This window comes from Leptodactylus fuscus, chromosome 2 (assembly GCF_031893055.1).
Source record: "Leptodactylus fuscus isolate aLepFus1 chromosome 2, aLepFus1.hap2, whole genome shotgun sequence".
In the NCBI taxonomy this organism is placed as follows: Eukaryota; Metazoa; Chordata; class Amphibia; order Anura; family Leptodactylidae; genus Leptodactylus; species Leptodactylus fuscus.
The window spans coordinates 138,295,164-138,315,446 of NC_134266.1; positions in this window are offsets into that span (position 1 = coordinate 138,295,164).

Sequence of the window (20,283 nt, forward strand, 5' to 3'; positions counted from 1 at the left end):
AGATGACCAACACCTCCGAGGACTGCAGCGAAGCTGGGGATAGGTAAGTGACGGTAAGTGTTTTTTTTATGTTGGTATCCCCTCTCAGTCTCAGATTATTATACTCTGGGGTGTGAAAAGACCCCAGAGTATAATAATTGTTCATGGGTGTTCACAATGGGCATAATACTTTGTGCAGGGGCCACTTTGGGGCATAATAGTATGTGCAGGGGCCACTATGGGGCATAATACTGTGTGCAGAGGCCACTATGGGGCATAATAGTGTGTGCAGAGGCCGCTATGGTGCATAATACTGTGTGCAGGGGCCACTATGGGACATAATAGAGCGCACAGGAATTCGGGGGGGGGGGGGGGGGTCAGTCGGGGTCTTTGGCGTCAGGGGAGGGGAGCCCCATGTCAAAAGTTCGCCACGGGGCCCGCCATTCCTAGTCACACCACTTCACCAGTGGTTTATTTTAAAAACCCTTTGAAATGAATGAGTTTTTAAACTGACCACTGGCAAGCTGTCCTATGCACTTTTGCCTGTTTTTTTCCATGGACACACAAAGGGCAGGCTCCGGCGCTAGTGTGAACGTCCCCCATAGAGATATACGTATTATATCAGAGGAGTGTTAAATGGTCAAAACCATTACTATACAATTCAACCCAAATCTGGGCTAATTGAGGACAATCTGATGCAGGAGAGAGTGGGCTGTACATCTAAACCTGCAAGCTCCAGTGCCAGCAAAAAAAAATGATGTTCTGGGGAGAAATATTATTAGAGCAGGGACAGATATAAGCTCCATGGTACACAGCCTCTCAGAAGGACATGAGCATGGTAGGTAGGATAATTGGCCAGTAAGAAGTCTGGAAGTTAGGGAGAGCCACTCCAGCCTAAATAACAGATGTTTAGCACCTCTTGCTCATTTATGGTTCTAAATAAAAGAGGCCACTATATGATGGAACTTCTGAAAAAAATGAACAGGGACATATGTGGGTGGCAGGAACAGCATTTATAAAACTAGCCTCTGCCCGCGACTTTGTGTACGTGTTGTTGGCGTCAATGATCCGCCTATATTCAGCAAATTGTTGCCGTCGATGGTTCACCTGCTCTGGCGTTTCGGCAGCTCTCAAGCTGTCCTGCTGCTGAGCTTGTTTCTCATGCTATGCCTGTGATTTTTCCGGCATTTCAGCAGCTGGCAGGGACGCCATAAAATTAGCATTGTTGACGTTGATGATCTGCCTGTTCCTGTGTTTTGGCAGCTTTCAAGCTGGCCTGCCGCTGAACTTGTTCCTCGCACCGTGCCTGTGATTGTTCAGACATCTCAGCAGCTCGCTGGGACACCATATAATGAGTGCGTTGTTGGCGTCGATGATCCCTCTCAGCTCTGCTTGATGAGAACTGTGTGACTTCTGGCTACCTTCATAGCTCTCGTTGTTTTAGGATTTTGTGAAAAATTATATTTTCTTTTTCCCGGCATGTTTAAAATTGGCAAACTGCCAATTTGGATTAAAGGTGTTTTCCCATCCAGTGTGTCAGCATGTTTCCTGGAGCAGATCAGATAATATGCAAATGCATGTGCACAATGGACTCAGAGTTAGCTGTGTGTTTACGTACAGAGATAACAGACCTGGCTTTATCAACAACCTCCAATTAACTGAGATAATGCTGCTGCCAAGAGCAGTTTAATATAGTATATGAATATAAATTCATAACAGTCGTGAAGCCTTGTCATTTACCGGGATAAAAAGTAGCCTATGTGTTAATCCAGGTTACAAACTATTTATGTGCCATATTTCATCCAAATCCGTTCAGCCGTTTTTGCATGATCGAGTAACAAACACACAAACATCCAAACTTTCACATTTATAATATTAGTAGGATGTTGGCCATTAGCATAATTTCCACTAGGCTTACATTAGCAGGCTGACAGAGGTGTATTTTGGTCCAATCCTGAATCTTAATTATTTCGTTTTTTTACTTTAGCAAACAATTTTGTTAAATTGGAACAAAATCAACTTATCTTATCACTTGTCCAATCACTACTAGAATATATGTACACTGTCTTCTATGGACATGGTAAGTTTCCAGAAGTAAAACGTATTTATAATACAAATGTGTATAATTAATACATAATCAGGTGTATTCTTAAAGGGATTGTCCAGGCAAAAATAAGCAACCCTTTGAACTTTTAAATCAGCTGGAGATATTGAAATTTTTATTTTTTTTAAAAAATGCATACTCACCCCGATACTCTAGTGTCCTCTCGGTACGTTCTGCTCCTTCTGCTGAACGGGTCTCTAATAAAGATGAGTGAATACGCTCCCAAAGAAATGAATGGAAGCACCTGGCACAGCGACTGGCCGCCGGCAAAGTGCACGTGCCAGGTGCTTCCATTCATTTCTATGGGAGCGTGCTGTTCAGATCGGCTGATCCGAACAGTGTTCGCTCATCTCTAGTCTCTAACAAAGTTCCACTGAGGCCAATCAATGAATGGCCTTCGATGTCACTACCTGTGACATTACAGGTTATCTTCCTGAGGCTGGTGATTGGCCTCAGTGGTAACGTGATTTCTGAGGTTAATCAGCCGAACTCCAGAAGAGACACGTAGAAGCCGCCGAAGCAGAAGAATCGGGAGGACAACGGAGCATCCAGGACAGGTGAGTATGCATTTTTAATTTTTTTTTCACTACCCCCAGCTGATTTAAAAGTTAAAGGGGTTGTCCAATTTTGCCTGAACAATCCCTTTGCATCTTCTAAACTTTTTTAGCAGAGAGAGTTGGAATGTGATTGGTTGCTATTAGAGATGAGCGAGTAGTATTCGATCGAATACAACTATTCGATCGAATACTCGTATCGGTCGAATACCATGCAGGAAAAATCCATTGAATTCAATGCAAAAACCTCCTCATGCTCCTCATCCTGCTACTTCCGGAACTTGGAGGATCCAAGGTGTTGAACTTTGGTTTCCATGGAAACCAGAACAACATTCCGTTTTTTTCCCATAGACTATAATAGGATTCGATATTCGAATGAATACTACTCGCTCATCTCTAGTTGCTATGGACAGCTACATTTTCTTTATATGTCATATGTGAAGCAGAGTTCTTAGATAAACTTACTGTTAGAAATGTTATATTATAACAAAATTGCAGCACTTCCTGAAACACATTGCCACAAGATAGTCTGTATAGTTATCACTGATGGGCAATGCTGGCACCACTGCACTACTTCCTGATGCCATACAGCATGGAGTTAAACAAGAGCTATATGCATGAAATGTCTATAGTCTGATCTGGGGTTTGAATATTTCTGTCTTGCATGAATTAAGTTGGTGGTCTGGTCTAGGATTACAAATGAATATAGAGGGTCTGCGCTATGATCCTGCGCTTGATCCTCAAGGAGTCTCTGGTGTGTCGGAAAATTAAGAGAATTAAGGCAGACAAGGCCGGTGGGCCCGATGGGATAAGCGCAAGAGTTTTTAAAATGTGCAGTGACCAGCTGTGTGGTATTATTACGCACATGTACAATATGAGTCTAAAGCTAGGAGTGGTACCTCAACTGTGGAAAACATCTTGTGTGGTACCAGTCCCAAAGAAACCCAACCCGATGGACTACAATGACTACCGACCCGTAGCACTGACATCCCACCTGATGAAGGTCCTAGAGAGACTGGTACTGACACACCTACGCCCCCTAGTGAGCTCCGCTCTGGACCCCCTCCAGTTTGCCTACCGGCCGGGCATTGGGGTAGATGACGCAATCATCCACCTTCTTCATAGAGCTCTCTCTCACCTAGAGAAACCTGGGAACACTGTGAGAATAATGTTCTTTGATTTCTCCAGTGCGTTCAACACCATTCAGCCAGAGCTACTGAGGGAGAAGCTGGACCTTGGTGGAGTGGACCATCACCTGTCCAACTGGATCCTAGACTACATGACAAACCGCCCTCAGTATGTGAGAGCCCAGGACTGTGTGTCTGACACTGTGATCTGTAGTACGGGGGCACCACAAGGTACAGTTCTTGCCCCATTTCTCTTCACACTGTACACTGCTGACTTTAGGCACAACTCCTCCAGCTGTTACTTACAGAAGTACTCCGATGACTCTGCTATAGTCGGCCTTATCACTGATGGCGACGATAGGGAATACAGAGACTTAAATCGGGATTTTGTTGAATGGTGCCAGCAGAACCAGCTCAGGATTAATGCTGGGAAGACCAAGGAGATGGTGGTGGACTTTAGTAAACAGAGTGGTGCTCCGACCCCGGTGGAGATCCAGGGGACATGCATTGAGATAGTCAGGACCTATAAGTATCTGGGTGTGCTCCTCAATAATAAACTAGACTGGGCTGATCACCTGGAGGCGCTGCACAGAAAGGGCCACAGCAGACTCTACCTGCTCAGGAGGCTGAGGGCCTTCGGAGTCCAGGGGACACTTCTTAGGGCCTTCTTCAACTCTGTGGTTGCCTCAGCCATCTTTTTCAGTGTAGCCTGCTGGGGGAGCAGTATATCAACCAGGGACAGAAATAGACTTGACAGGCTGATCAGGAGGGCCAGCTCTGTCCTGGGGAGCCCCTTGGACCCAGTACAAGTGGTGGGTGACAGAAGGATACTGTCTGTGGTGACCTCCATTCGGGAGAACAAATCCCACCCCATGTATGGGACCCTGATGGGACTTGGCAGCACTGTAAATAACCGTCTGCTTCACCTCAAGTGTGAGAAGGAGCGCTATCGCAAGTCCTTCCTTCCAACCGCGATCAGGCTGTATAACCTACATCAGACCAAGCGAAGATCTCTCCGCACAGAGAACTAATGATTATGAATGTCCTCCTTCTTTCTTCTCTGTTCCTAAGCTGCTATGGACTCCTAGCATATCTTTCTCAACATATGTGTGTCTACTACTTCTGTAATATTTACTGTGTATTATCATGTATCTGTATTACTATGCAGCTGTAACATACTGAAATTTCCCCACTGTGGGACTATTAAAGGATTATCTTATCTTATCTTATGGTTTGGGATTGAAGCTAATTTTGGGATCTGATATTAATATAGGAGGTCTGTACACACTGACCACACTTCTTTAGGTAAGCCACACACTCACAAAGTCCACTACCATTTTTCCTGTAACCCCTTGTTCAAGTATCGCCCTGTGAAGGGTTCTCATGGGCGATACTTGAACATGATACATGAGGGCTCTGAATGGTTCTCAACACAAATCTTTCTAATAGGAACTCAACCTAGTTTTTTAGAGAACTCTTCTTATGCCTGTAAATTACAATCCAGACAATTTGTTGTTTGTAGATAGGTCCAGGAAGTTACTGTAGCTCTTTTTAGCAGCTATTATTATTCCACATAGTCATAGTTTTCTCGTAGTAACATTCAAAACCCCATCCTGTTTTACACTTAAGTTAAAGGGAGTTTATCTCCTTCTCCAGCCACTTCAAAACCAATGCCATAGTGCTGTAGAGGATGTGAATACAATTCAAGCTATACCTTTGTAGCCCCACGGAGGCATCTAAAAAATAGTTATATTCTTTATGTAATTGAAGTCTATGGAGCAAAAGGGGTGTTGAATGGCATTGCTGAGCACAGTCGCACAGTCTTTAGTACACACATTGGACTCTAGTATGTTACCCTGGGCAGTGGTAGCTGATCTTCCAACTCATAGGACAAAGAGCCTTCCGAAATCCTGTACATAAACAGTATAACCTGTGCTGGGTGATTCAGGAATGGCCCCCTGTGCTCTATGGACCTCATTTGCATAAAGAATACAACTGCTTTTTATACGCATTAAATGGAGCTCAAACACAGCACAATGTCATGGATTGAATTGTATTCACAGCATATACAGTTCTATCTGGGTGGTATCATGCAGGCCCACTGTAAATTGTAGGGAAAATTGCTAGTAAAGTACTCAGCTTTCTTGCTGTCGATCCCAGAGGAAATAAAGCTTTACACAATATTCCCTTAAGTCACTTTTTTGTCTGTTTCATGTATGACAAGATATGTTCATTATGGAACAGTAAAGTAAGAGACACACGTTGTAGCCACTCTGGCGAAAAGATGAGGCTCCTGAACAGGGGACTCCCCATTGTTAATTCAGACATCCCTAAAAAGTTACATAAAATTGGATTTGCGCCAGGGGTTTTGGACATGTTGCATCTCTGGTAGCTAGGATAATTTTGATAGTTTTGACATGTACAAATTAAACCTAAATTACAAAATATTAAAAAATATATGTTTTATTCTAATTGTAAAAGTAGACACCTGGTACAATATCAAACTACTGCTCAGCAAACATCCTGATTATTGCAGTTATCTTGACGTGTTGTTGACAGCCATGTCCACCTTCATGTAAGTTTTTGGCAAACAAAAATTAAAAAATCACATTAAAACATGCATTCAAGATCCTAAACTCAGATCCAATCTTATCTTTAAATACTTACAAAGGAAAACTAATAAGCCAAGGTGTGCAGTGTTTATATGCAATGCAAACATCTACAATCACTCTCAGAATCGTCCACATTGGTCAGTTTATTTAGTCGAAGTTTCTCAACACCTAAGCTTGCCGCCAGATCTATGCCTGTCGCTATTGAAGCCTCTAAATACAATCTCTGCTCCCTTCCCTTTGAGCCTGGCAAGCTCTTTGGCAAAGGTCTAAATAAGATCATGGAGAGGCTTGCCATTAAAAAGGCAAGAATCTCCCTCAGTCAGTGGCGTAACTACCGCCATAGCAGCGGAGGCAGCTGCCACAGGGCCCGGGACATTAGGGGCCCGGTGACAGCCGCTACCGCTGCTATCATTATACTTGGGGGTCTTTTCGAACCCCCGAGTATAATGATTGGCGGACCGGGAGAGGTAAGAAACATAAAAACACTGTTACTTACCTCTCCACGATCCTGCCAGGCCTCCTTTCTGACGTCTCTGACGTCACATGAACCCGGCCTGCGTCCCGGGTCATATGACGTCCGACGTCATTGATGAGGGATGGCAGCGGAGAAGACAGCGTACGAGCCGGGGACAGGTAAGAAACAGTAGTTTTTTTGTGTTTTTATTCCCCCGGGTCTCCAATTATTATACTCTGGGGTCTGAAAAGCTGCTTGAAATGAAAAAGAAAAACCTTTTATTCGATCCAGGCGCATGCGCGAGGACGGAGTAGATGAAGGGTAGTATACATCCTTCATTCAATCCAGGCGCTGGTATAAAATAAATGCAGCCGGGACTCGGCAGTACAACAGGAAAATTCTTTAATGGGATTCTACCACTAAAACACATTTTTTTTTCTAGTTAACACGTCGGAATAGCCTTTAGAAAGGCTATTCGTCTCCTACCTTTAGAAGTGCTCTCCGCCGCGCCGTTCATTCAAAATACCGGTTTGTACCGGTATGCTAATGAGTTCTCTCGCAGCGATGGGGGCGTCCCCATTGCAGCTCGAAAACCAACCGCAGCGCCGCCTCTATGGTCTTTGGTATCCTCCCCTTGCTTCTTCAGCGTCCTGTCGGAGGCCTGCGCAGTACGCTCTGTTCGGCGAAGATTCCCGAACGTACTGCGCATGCACGAAATTGCAGTGCCCGCACTATGGCTGGGACCGCAATTTTGCACATGCGCAGTACGTTCGGCAATCTTCGCCGAACAGAGCGTACTGCGCAGGCCTCCGACAGGATGCTGAAGAAGCAAGGGGAGGATACCAAAGACCATAGAGGCGGCGCTGTGGTCGGTTTTCGAGCTGCAATGGGGACGCCCCCATCGCTGCGAGAGAACTCATTAGCATACGGTACAAACCGGTATTTTGAACGAACGGCGCGGTGGAGAGCACTTCTAAAGGTAGGAGACGAATAGCCTTTCTAAAGGCTATTCCGACGTGTTAACTAGAAAAAAATGTGTTTTAGTGGTAGAATCCCTTTAAGTTCTGACGCATGCGCGAACTTAGGTGGAGGCACAATCAATAGAGCCAATGAGAAAGTGTGGGACGCACTTTCAAGATGGGATGGTTCAATGGTGATGTTATAATTGGATGCCGCCGACCAATGAGGCTGATTGGTTCATATGATGATGGAGGGGCGTGGAAGATAGTTTAAGTATCGGGAGTAGAGCAGGGCAATTCACCGCTGAACATTTGGCGGCGGTCCTGCTAGTGGTCAGACCATTTACCGCTCACTGACATTTTATACATTCGTAGTGATGGTCCGATAGTGAGGACTAAACGTATAGACCCCTGATGAATCTCCTTTATCAGAGAAGAAACGCGTAGGGTTACAATTTAGCTAATGATGTAGCACCCACACACGGGCAGTCGGAACAGAGACGCAGCCAGTGGTACCTCCCTTCTCCGTTGGTGTGACATTAGGTCAGTAGCCTCGGAGGGGTGGGGGAGCATTCCATTGAGCTTACAATAGTGTGTCTTGCTCTGACTTAAAACCCGTGGACTTACAGGTGCACATCAGATGTTGGAAGAGGGAGATAGATAATGTTTGACTGCAGGGTGAACTAGAAGCAGAATCAGACCTCCCTTCCTCACACATCACTCTAATTTTAAACTTTGGGTTTTGGTGTGGGACACAGTTTTGTTTTGCTTTTTGTGTGTCAATTTTAATTATGTTTCAATAAAAGTAAAGTTTTATCTAGTATTCCTTTGGTGGATGAGTCAAACCCCCTCAGTGAAACAGACATAATACTAGGTGCAGGGGCCACTGTTGGGGATAATACTGTGTACAGGGGCCACTATGGGGGATAATACTGTGTGCAGGGGCCACTATGGGGGATAATACTGTGTGCAGGGGCCACTATGTGGGATAATACTGTGTGCAGGGGCCACTATGGGGCATAATAGAACGTGCAGGAATGCGTAGGAGGGGGTCGGTCAAGGTCTTCGGTGTCGGTTGGGGGGGGGGGCATGTCAAAAGTTCACCACAGGCCCCGCCATTCCTAGTTACGCCACTGTACATAATCATATTGTTGAGTTGATGTACTGCACTGCCTATCACTGCTGTTTACTAGAGTGTTCCTAAGGTCTTTAAAGAGGACCTTTCACCTCCTGGGGCACATGCAGTGTAACACACCGCTAGAAAGCCAACTATTGGCTTTCCTGTTCTGTGCCCCGGTGAAGAGCTATCGGTGCCGGTACCGTAGCTCTTCACTGTCAGAATGGCTTTTCTGAGAGTCAGTCAGGAACGTCCTTCCACACAGTAGCGTCTATAGCACTGTGGGCGCTCCCTTTATTGGTTTGCTTGACTGAGGCTCTGTCTTCCTAATTACATCATGGAAGATAAACTTGCACATTCTCAGTGAGCACGCTCTATTGGTGTGCATGCCTGAGGCACTGGCTTCCTAATTACATCATGGAAGTCAGATTTGCATATTCTTCCCATGTTCCTTTGCACAATGGAGCACTCATGGCTTAATAAGACTCCACACACCTAATTGGTGGTCTCTACCTATGGAGTGACGATATCCCCTCAACCCTGTCTAATCCTCTCACCTCTGCCAGGTCAGTCCTCTCTGCGCCAAGCTGATGAGAGTCCTTGGCTGAAGGACTACCTGGTATAATCCCAACATCATTGCAAACAAAAGCCTCTGAGAAGTTCGGCATGATGTTAAAGGGAGCGACCTCTATTGGTTTGCTTGACTGAGACTCTGTCTTCCTAATTACATCATAGAAGATAGACTTGCACATTCTCAGTGAGTGCCCTCTATTGGTGTACATGCCTGAGGCACTGGCTTCCTAATTACATCATGGAAGTCAGATTTGCGTATTCTTCCCATGGGAGAAGTTGGACATAGTACCTTCCACACAGAAGAAGTTTCTAGGATTCTTCCTGGACTCAGACTGCCTAGAGATTTCCTTACCTCCTTCAAGGAAGGAGAAAATAGCCACAGTATCCCAGTATCTACTCAAGATAGGTCAGGTAACGGTTTGAATGGCCATGAAAGTCCTAGGCATCCTGACAGCCTCTGCCGAAGCAGTTCCATGGGTGTTATGGCATATGCGCCCTCTCCAGATGGAGGTTCTAAATATCAGGAATCACAGCCCGCTGGGTCTCAACAGAAAGTTCAAACTTTCTCCCAAGACCCGTCTTTCCCTCAGAGGGTGGATCCATCTGAAAGACAGGATGTCCTAGGTCCATCCTCGTTGGGCCCTGTTGACCACCGATGTATCTTTCTCAGGATGAGGAGTCCACCTGCACAAGACTCCAGTGCAGGGGATCTGGTACCGGCTGGAAAAGACAAGGTCGTCCAACTGAAGAGAACTCAAAGTGGTTCGTCTGGCACTCCTCCATTTTACCCCTCTTCTCAGAGGAAAAGCTGTGAAGTTCTGGTCTAACAACACGACCACCATACTATATTTGAACAAACAGGGAAGTACCAGATCTTTCTCTCTTCTGAAGGAGACGGATCTTATTTTCAACCAGGCAGAGAAGAATCTGACCCATCTGTCCATGGTTCACTACAAGGGATCCCTGAACATAACAGTGGACTGGCTGAGTCGGGGGTCTCACCATATCAGGAGAATGGTTTCTCAAACAAGAGATTTTCCACCAGATCTCCCTGAAATGTGGTGATCTAGTGGAAGTAGACATCATGTTGATCACACTCAACGCCGAAGTGGAAATGTTCTGTTCCTGTACCAGGCCATCCCTTGGAGGTTCAGGCTGACTTACATCTTTCCTCCATTTTCCATGATACCAGGGGTATTGATGAATGTCAAGCAGGACCAAGCTTCGGTAATTGCCATCACATTGTTCTGGCTGAAAAGTTGGTTTTCCCAACTTCAGATGAGTCAAGGAACTTATTGGAGGCTTCCACTTAATCCAGAACCTGGTCTCTCGGGGGAACTCTGAGTTTCGAAGATCTGAGGAGATTCAACCTGATAGCTTGGAGGTTTGCCAATGCCTATGGGAATCTAGAGAACTGTCAGAAGGTGTCCTGAAGGCTTTTTCCTGCTCCAGAGCAGAATCTACTAACAGAGGCTACCTAAAGAATAGGTAATGTCTTCAAGGAATGGTGTTCCAGACAAAAGAATGATCGCTCTAATCCTTCCATTGAAGTACTACTGAATTTTCTTCACGATGGTTTGGATAGGGGTCTTAGCCCTGCCACCCTAAAGGCGCAGGTTGCTGCTCTATCTGCCTGTATAGGTAAACGTTTATCTCAAGAGTCCTTAATCTCCAAATCAATAAACGGGCTATGAGATTTAGACTGATGGTTTCAACTCAATGAGATCTATCCATGCGGTTCTATGGACTATGTGGTTCTCCCTTTCAACCTTTGGAGGATGTGGACCTGAAGTTGCTGTCTTTCAAGACTACTTTTTTGTTGGCGCTATCACCTCTGTAAAAAGAGTGGGAGAGCTGCAAGCAGTGTCGTATTTAAATGAAAAGAGGCCCTAGGCTATTCCTCTTATGAGGCCCTTTCACCTCCCATTTTTAAGTTTGTAAAATTACATGAGAGATAATAAAATACATCATTACTGTTATATATATCAATATGTTAAATGAAACATGTTGTTATTCGTACTAACCTTTATAAAAAAAATGTGACACGGATAATAAATTTAAAAAAAGTCGAGAACACTTATTTGGACATTTATTCTCAGCACCATGTATAGTACTTGTAACAATAACTAATCAAACATAGTTAATGCTGTTGCAGAAGATGCAATATTTGAAAAGAGTTACAAACAAAGCAAAAAACGCGGCCTTTTGAGGGAGAGTACACAAGCCATTCTAGGGTATATTTTTCGCCATTGGCTTTTGTTGAATAAAAAATTGCTTTTGTACAAATTCTGGACTGATTCTTATATTCTCGCTTAGAATTTAAAAATGGTCCACATTGATGCTGAACTTAAGAAGGGCCCTTCTCTACCCAATATGATACATCATTTTGCAATAAATTTGTCCACAAGCCAACATCTGTTACAGTAGACATATATTTGACATCACCATCTAAATTTGCAACATCTTGAACATGGTGTTTCTCAATAGTTGTAACAAAATAGTAGAAAAATTGGAAGGGCACTCATCCACATCGAGGCTCGTCTTTGTAAAAAAACTTCTTTATTTGAGGCAATACATATCTAAAAGCAATAAGTGCAGGGAGGGAAGAACAGCATGCAAAGGCAAAAGGCAACAGCCGTTTCGCGCAGCTATGTGCGCTTTCTCAAGCCATAGAATGCAATCACAAGTGGACAAGAAAGCAGGTTTAAGTACTATGGGAACAATCAAGCATAGAGGAGAAACTCCTGAAATGGCTTCAAATTCTAACCAATAGGAATGCCAGTATTCTCATTGAGAGAGAGGACCAGAATGATATGTATTGCCTCAAATAAAGAAGTTTTTTACAAAGACGAGCCTCGATGTGGGTGAGTGCCCTTCCAATTTTTCTACTATTTTGTTATTGCCACAGTGCTCTATTTCTGGTTGTTGAGCACCCCCACGGCTCTCAATACAAAAGGTTTTATTCCTCATATATACCTCCAGCTTACCAGGACTCACATCCGTATATTTAGCAGTGCCATCCTGTTTACTCTCCTTTTCCAGTTTACTACATAAGTCTCTCTTCAAAGGATAGAGCACGCTATAAGGAATTTTTTGTCCAAAAAATTTTTTTTATACTTCCTAAAAAGGACATTATTTATACCTTCCCCATATGATCTGTGGATATTTTTGGTATTGAATAAATATGGAGGTCTCAGAGGAAGAAACCTTGTGCAATGGGAGGGAGGATGCTTTGGCATTTTTCAATTTATGCAACCAAAAGGACGAGTTGCAGGTTTTAAGTGTAAAAACATTGGAACAAAAAATCTTAACACTTGCTGAACGTGAAACTAGATTATTCTGGACAATAAATTCATTACACTCTTACAATGCCTGTGGTCGTGTCCCGAGAGGTTTACGTATATACAGAGAACCCTCTATTTTCCAAAATGATGATAAATTTATGAATGAGTGGAAACGTCTACATTTGGAACACTCACAAAATATTCTTAGGCTTGTCCTAAAGAGAAATGAAGTAGAATACGAAACAGTCACCTCGGAATTGTGTAAAGCAAAGACAGAATTGAGAACCCGTCTGACAGAACAACAATACACAATAACCTCAAAAAAATTCGACAAAAAAATTTCAACAGTTCAAGCTGAGGTAAAAGAAAGAAAACGAGATAAATATATACGTGACAAACATGATTTCGAGCAAGGAAAGATATTTAATTGGAATGAGAAGAAAAAACAACAACAGCAACAACATTTCAGAAGAAGAAAAAGATTTTCTGGCCAATCCATTAATGAGAAATCCAGGACTGCTACCTCTGCTAAAAAATCAAAAGTGAAAGAGTACTGGACTTCCGATACGGAATCAAATACTTCTGATGATCAAATTAATTCATCTAGTGATAATGGTAAAAAGATTCCTACGCAACAACAAAAAAAGTCCAATCAAGTCATCCCTTTAGAAAAAGAACAATCCGAAGAGGACGCCATGGAAGAATTGCGCATCGGGACGAAAAGGAAACATGTATCATGGAAGACTTAAAAGCAGAAAATAACGATGTGGTTAATTTAACGGACATCCCATTGAGTAATGCTTGTCTGTCCCTTTTGGCAAAGGGTTTGAATTTTGGTCTTGTTGACCCCTTTGACGAGGTCGACTTTGAGGTCGACCTCTTCAAGGGAGTCAGAAAACTCTGTCTATTTAAACATTTTTCAGAAAAACCTAATGAGAATACAAATTTAGATGAATATAGTGGTAGTGTACCCTGTCAAATTGGTCCTTTAGGTTTCTTTGTTAATAGCCCCTTAGAAGAGGAAGAGGAAAACACACTTTTGGATTTGGTTGACTGGCCAAATAACGATCATTCTGTCTCTGACATTTTCAAACCTTTTGACAAAGGTGTAAAGTCTACTTTTAATCCGCCTATTCAACCCGGTGGTGCTATAGACCTTTTTTATCACCAAGTGTTAAAAGATGTAAAAGCCCTCATTTACAAACAAGAGGAATCTAATCTTACACAAAAAGAAAAAATAGCTTTAAAATGGTTAAAAAAACAGCCTGACTTGGTGATAAAGAAGGCCGACAAAGGCGGTAATGCCGTAGTGATGAGTCGTGATTACTATTTAAAAGAAGCTGAAAGGCAACTTACTGATCAAGATACATACAAGCCATTAGAGAAAAACCCTATTCCTGCCATAAATAAAAAAATACAAAATCTTTTAAGATACGGGATAGATAATAAAGTTATATCTAAAAAGACAGCTGAAAAATTATTTGTTGCTTTTCCTAAAAAACCATCATGGTATTTTTTGCCTAAAATACATAAAAATTTAAAAAATCCACCTGGTAGACCTATTGTGGCCGGTATCGGCTCAGCTACCGAACCGGTTTCACAATTTTTGGATTGGCTGCTTCAGCCACTTCTTCCCATGATACCTTCTTATTTAAAGGATACCAACGATTTCCTTAATCGAATAAACGAAATCACTTTTGAAGGAGACATAAAACTAGCATCTATAGATGTAGAGAGTCTATATACCCGTATTCCACAAAAACAGGGAGTAGATTCTGTTATTAAGATTTTGAAACATACAAACAAAGACGGTGAATTGATTGAATTTATTAAACGAGGTATTGAAATTGTATTAGGCAACAACGCGTTTACGTTTAACGAGCATTGGTACGCCCAAATTAATGGCACGGCAATGGGCACGCCATTGGCATGCACCTTTGCCAATATTTACTTAGCCGACTTTGAAGATGAATATGTGTATTCAACAAAAAACAGGTTCTCAAAGTTTATTCACCTCTATCTACGGTATGTGGATGACGTTTTCTTATTGTGGTCCGGTTCAAATGAGGCTTTTTTTGAATTCGTGAATTATCTCAATACTAACCATATGAATATGAGATTCACGGCTAAAATTAATAATGACACTCTTGAATTCTTAGATGTGTTAGTCAAAAAAACAGGTAATAATATCTTCACGGAAGTTTATAGAAAACCAACAGCAACCAATGCATTATTGCACTATAAAAGCTTTCATGCACAATCTGTAAAAAATTCCATTCCTTATGGCCAATTTATCCGCCTGAAAAGGATCAATAGCGAGGCTCAAGTTTTTGAAAAACAAGCTGAATTATTAAAAAAACGCCTTAAATCGAGGGGTTATCCTGAACATGCTATTGAAAAAGCATATATTAAATCAAAGAGTTTGGATAGAAAAAAACTTTTAAAAGGTCCAAATAAACATGATAGAATTCAGAACAGATTCACATTTACCTTTAAATATAGCCCTATGGAAAAACACATTAGATCAGCCATTTATCGTAATTGGAGCATAATTCAAACTGATACTACTCTTGCATCCAGGGCGGAAATAAAACCCCTGATTAGTTTTAGGCGTTGCAGAACCATAAAAGATACGTTAGTGTCCAGCCGTTTGACGCCCCAAAAAGATCCCAGTTGGCTGGATAAATTTTGTCCTAAAGGAAATTTTTCATGCGGACATTGTAAATATTGTTGTTATAACTCAAAAAGAACTTTATTACCATTAGGAAAAATCCAACATACGGTAAATCAATTTCTGAATTGCAAAACAAAATTTGTAGTTTATGTAATTTATTGTCCATGTGGATATTTTTACATTGGCAAAACCATTAGACCACTTTATGTTAGATTTCGGGAACATTTTAAATCTATTTACACCAAAAAAGGTTCTCCACGTTTAATACAACATATTCATGATATACACAATGGTGATGCAAGTTGTATGAGATTTGCAGGAATCAAGAAAGTAAATTTACCCCCTCAAGGAGGAGATCATAACAAATTATTGCTTCAATGCGAAGCGAAATGGATCTTACGGACCGATGCAACAGGTCCTCTAGGGTTAAACGATAGATTGGACATGGGAATTTTTTTATGAGTATTTTTGTAGTTATAAGATATCGCTTCAACATTTGGTTGTCGTTCTTCTATTTCATATATATATAATTCTTCTACAAATTCCCTGTTCAGTGTCATTACAATATTGTTCTTTTATCAATCTGCTGTTCTCTCATGTGAAAACTGCTCCTCTTAATAACATCTAAGCATAAAGGATTAACAACATTGAGTAATCCCACTTAATTAATTTGATATTATTTATCATCTAGTTTTGTTTTTTGTATAACATATATGCCGCTATATGCCGCACTCTCGTAAGTTCAGTAATGTGTGGATGCCGATGCGCTTCAGTGCGCATGCGCATCGGCATCTTTTGGATTGGCCAGTGTCCCCTTATGACCAGTGGTAGGTGGATGCCGATGCGCTTTGGTACGCATGCGCGTCGGCACTTTTTACATTGGCTAATGCCTCTCCATGGCTGCCAATGAAGTGTCTGTACATTTTGCCGGCGTGATTGCGCTCAAATGCGCATGCGCATCGGCGCTTCGCCTATTGGCCACGGCCCTTTGGCTACTATTGAGAAGGATAGATAGTAGAGGCAGCAGTACGCTTGCGCGTAGGCCTCTCCCTCATTGGTTAGCTGCCCAGGTTTGCTCCTATGAGCGAAGAGCAGCGTAGAAACATAGAAGCACTTTCTCATAGTGCAAAGTTGCATTGACGCATGAGCGTCGGCCCTTTACCAATTGGTTTATATGGGCTTCTGACAGTTTTCATTCTGGTCCTCTCTCTCAATGAGAATACTGGCATTCCTATTGGTTAGAATTTGAAGCCATTTCAGGAGTTTCTCCTCTATGCTTGATTGTTCCCATAGTACTTAAACCTGCTTTCTTGTCCACTTGTGATTGCATTCTATGGCTTGAGAAAGCGCACATAGCTGCGCGAAACGGCTGTTGCCTTTTGCCTTTGCATGCTGTTCTTCCCTCCCTGCACTTATTGCTTTTAGATATGTATTGCCTCAAATAAAGAAGTTTTTTACAAAGACGAGCCTCGATGTGGGTGAGTGCCCTTCCAATTTTTCTACTATTTTGTTATTGCCACAGTGCTCTATTTCTGGTTGTTGAGCACCCCCACGGCTCTCAATACAAAAGGTTTTATTCCTCATATATACCTCCAGCTTACCAGGACTCACATCCGTATATTTAGCAGTGCCATCCTGTTTACTCTCCTTTTCCAGTTTTCTCAATAGTTGTATGAAAAAATTCTGAATATTCGTATTATTTTCTTGTGGCTCGTTTGTATATTCGTGCTCAGTAAGTTGCTCTTGAATTAGTTCCATATTTTTACTTTGAGTTGGTGCAACAGCCGTGTCCTCACATACAACGTGCTGCATTGCTTCCAATTGAGCGTTAGCTTCTTTGCCTCATACTCTTGTAGCTTCTTTTTCTTGCGTTTGCAAGCGTCACTTTCAAATCTTTTACTTGTTTTTAGATTAGCTGAACAAATACTTTATTGTCGAGAGCGCGATCCTTCGTTGCAGCTCACCGCGTCGAATACAAAGTAGAAGAGAGTGTGACTTACGTCAGCTTCCGGTTTTTGTATGTCGCGGGCAAGTTGTTGCTGCCCTCTGGTGGTAGCTCCGCCACAATCTTAACCAATATATTTTTATGTTTGTTTATTAGTCATATGTGTAGAATTTCTCCTTATTTTCGGCTGTGTTTTAGTGTTCACTGTGTTTAGAATAGTGTAATTTTAATTTTGCTAAGAATTTGAATGTAGGCCCCTCTTGATCTTGAGGCCCTGGGTTGAAGCCTAGTTGGCCTATTGGTAAATCCGGCACTGGCTGCAAGCCTCTTCTGAAGAACCATATATTTCATTCTTTTCAGACAGGGTCCAACTGAGATTCCTCCCTGGGTTCAATCCTAAAGGGCCCTCCTGGGCTAATATCAATCAGGTCTCCTTGCCTGTCTTCTTTCCATCCCTGTCCTCCTCCTCCGAGAAGCAGCTCCACACTCTGGATGTGGTAAGATGTCTCCAGATTTATCTTCAAAGTACAAGAGCCTTCAGGAGGTCTAAGAACCTAAGCCTTCTTTGTCAAGATGGATAAAGGAGGCGATTAAGGCCGCTTTTTGCTGTCAGGTGTTAAATACAACTGAATTTGTCAAGGCAAGGCAATTCAACTAAAGCTGTGTTAGCCTCCTGAGTGTCGCTCTGCGCAGCCGCATCTTGGTAATCTCATCTAACCTTTGTAAAATATTACCGGTTAGATGGACATAGTTCAGAGGCTACTACTGCACTGTAATACGACAGGACCCTCCCTAAGGAGTCTGATTTTTACATCCCCATATTGTGCTGCTGGTAGGACAAAAACCAATTGCTGATTATGATATTCATTTGTTTTCCCTTAGTCCCAACATTAGCACAAGCTTTCCACACCCCCCCCCCCCACCCCCTTATTTTTTTTTTCTTCTTCACAGTTAACACAGAGGGAGGTCTGTTTGCCCTCTTATAGGGTTGGGCTGAATAATTATGCAAATTAAAAATTCCACCTGTCCTACCAGCACACAGGGGCAGAAAGAACTCAGCCTGGAGAAGGTGGAGTAATGTAATTTGATGTAATTTTTTTTCTTAGCAATATCCTGCATCCTGATACTTGTGTATGCCACGACTAATTGCTGTGGATCTAAAGGCCTTTGGAAGTCATTCAGCGTGTTTGATATTTTAATACATCAATTATTCAAGAGTGCTGTACATATGAAATATAAATGGGTTTTAACACTTGACATGAGCTAATGAAAACAGCACAGCACATAGGAGTGAGTATCCTACCTATGAGGAAAGGGTAGGGGCTAGTTCAAACGGGCACAGAGGTGGCGGATTATGGCGCGGAGTCCATGTCATAATCCGCCCCCTCACAATGGTGGTCTATGTAGCCGCTAGCGGACAAAAGAAGCGAGCTGCCCTTTCTTTAGGCGGATTCCGTGGCTGAATCAGCCGTGGTGTCTGCCTCGCGGCAGCCCCCTCCAGACTAGGCCCATTCATTTGAGCCTAATCCGGAGCGGAAAGCCACGACAGAATATGCACACGCGGATTTGCGTGTGAACTAACCCTAAGGGTAGAAAGTGCTTATTCAGTCATGCAGTGGCAGTGTTATTTGAGGGTGCATACTTTTGTAAGGAGGTGGAGGTTTCAGGCTTCTTGAGATTTCAATAATGGGAGAGAATCTGATTTGTATGGGTAGTAGGTTGTATAGATCAGCCAGAGTGTTTAGTTATGGGTCCAGAAAAATATATTTTATTGTATAGCCAGTAAAAGCCTCCAGTACTCCATCATGAATTATATTAGTAATAGAATCATAGTTGGACAAGGATATATATATCACTAGCCTCTGCCTGCGACTTCGTCTGCGTGTTGTTGTTGTCGATGATCCGCTTATATTTAGCCAATTGCTGGTGTCAATGTTGCGCCTGTTCCGGCGTTTCGGCTATGCTACATCTCTGCACATGGACAGCATACCCAGCTGTACTACATATGGGAATTTGGATGAAAGGGGTTTTTCTTATGTCAGTGTTTGAGCAGCTTGTGTGTTATAGATGGCTGAACGGATTTTGATGAAATGCGGCACAGTTCTCACCCCCCATCAGAGCCTGAACCCCACATTGAACCCCTCTGACTCACACAAAGTCTACACCCAATATACCCCTCTTGCCCACACACAGCCTGCATGTTCTCTTCTCTCCTCACCTTCCTTTAGATGCCATTGTCAGCAGCATACACATTGTCCGGTTCGATACTATATAGTTCCGCCCACACAATAGCATGATCCTATCCCTAGACGGCTCAAGGACCTTTGATGACATTATCAAGGGTCCTTTAGTCTAGTATGAACATAAATTCGTTCCTACTGTTCATGAAGCCATGTCATTTACCAAGATAAAAAGTAGCCTATGTTTTAATCGAGGTTATAATCTATACATGTGCTAAATTTCATTCAAATCCATTCAGCCGTTTTTGCGTGAGTGAGGAACAAACATCCAAAAACTTTCACATTTATAGTATTAGTAGGATTATTGATATAAAAAAAAAAAAAAAGAGAAAGTTTCATTTAATTCCAACTCGTGTGTGAATATAATGATGACAGTAGCTTATTGCTCTACAATCCTAGAGGTAGAGGGGAGCCCTATAGCACCGTGGTAGTGGTCTGGGAAACATGGTTCCCCAACTGTAATACAGATCAGGCAGCATAGATCATCACTGATCCCATTGATCTCTTAGGCTGTTAGGAACCCGCAGATAAGCTGTTTTCCAAAACGCACAGCCTCCAGCTTTGTTTATGTGCCAGGTGCAGCGCTGTTTACTTACCATATTCTTGATAACTGCTGTAGTGAGGGAGTAGGGGTCCGGGTCAAGTCATAGTTTGCTCCGGG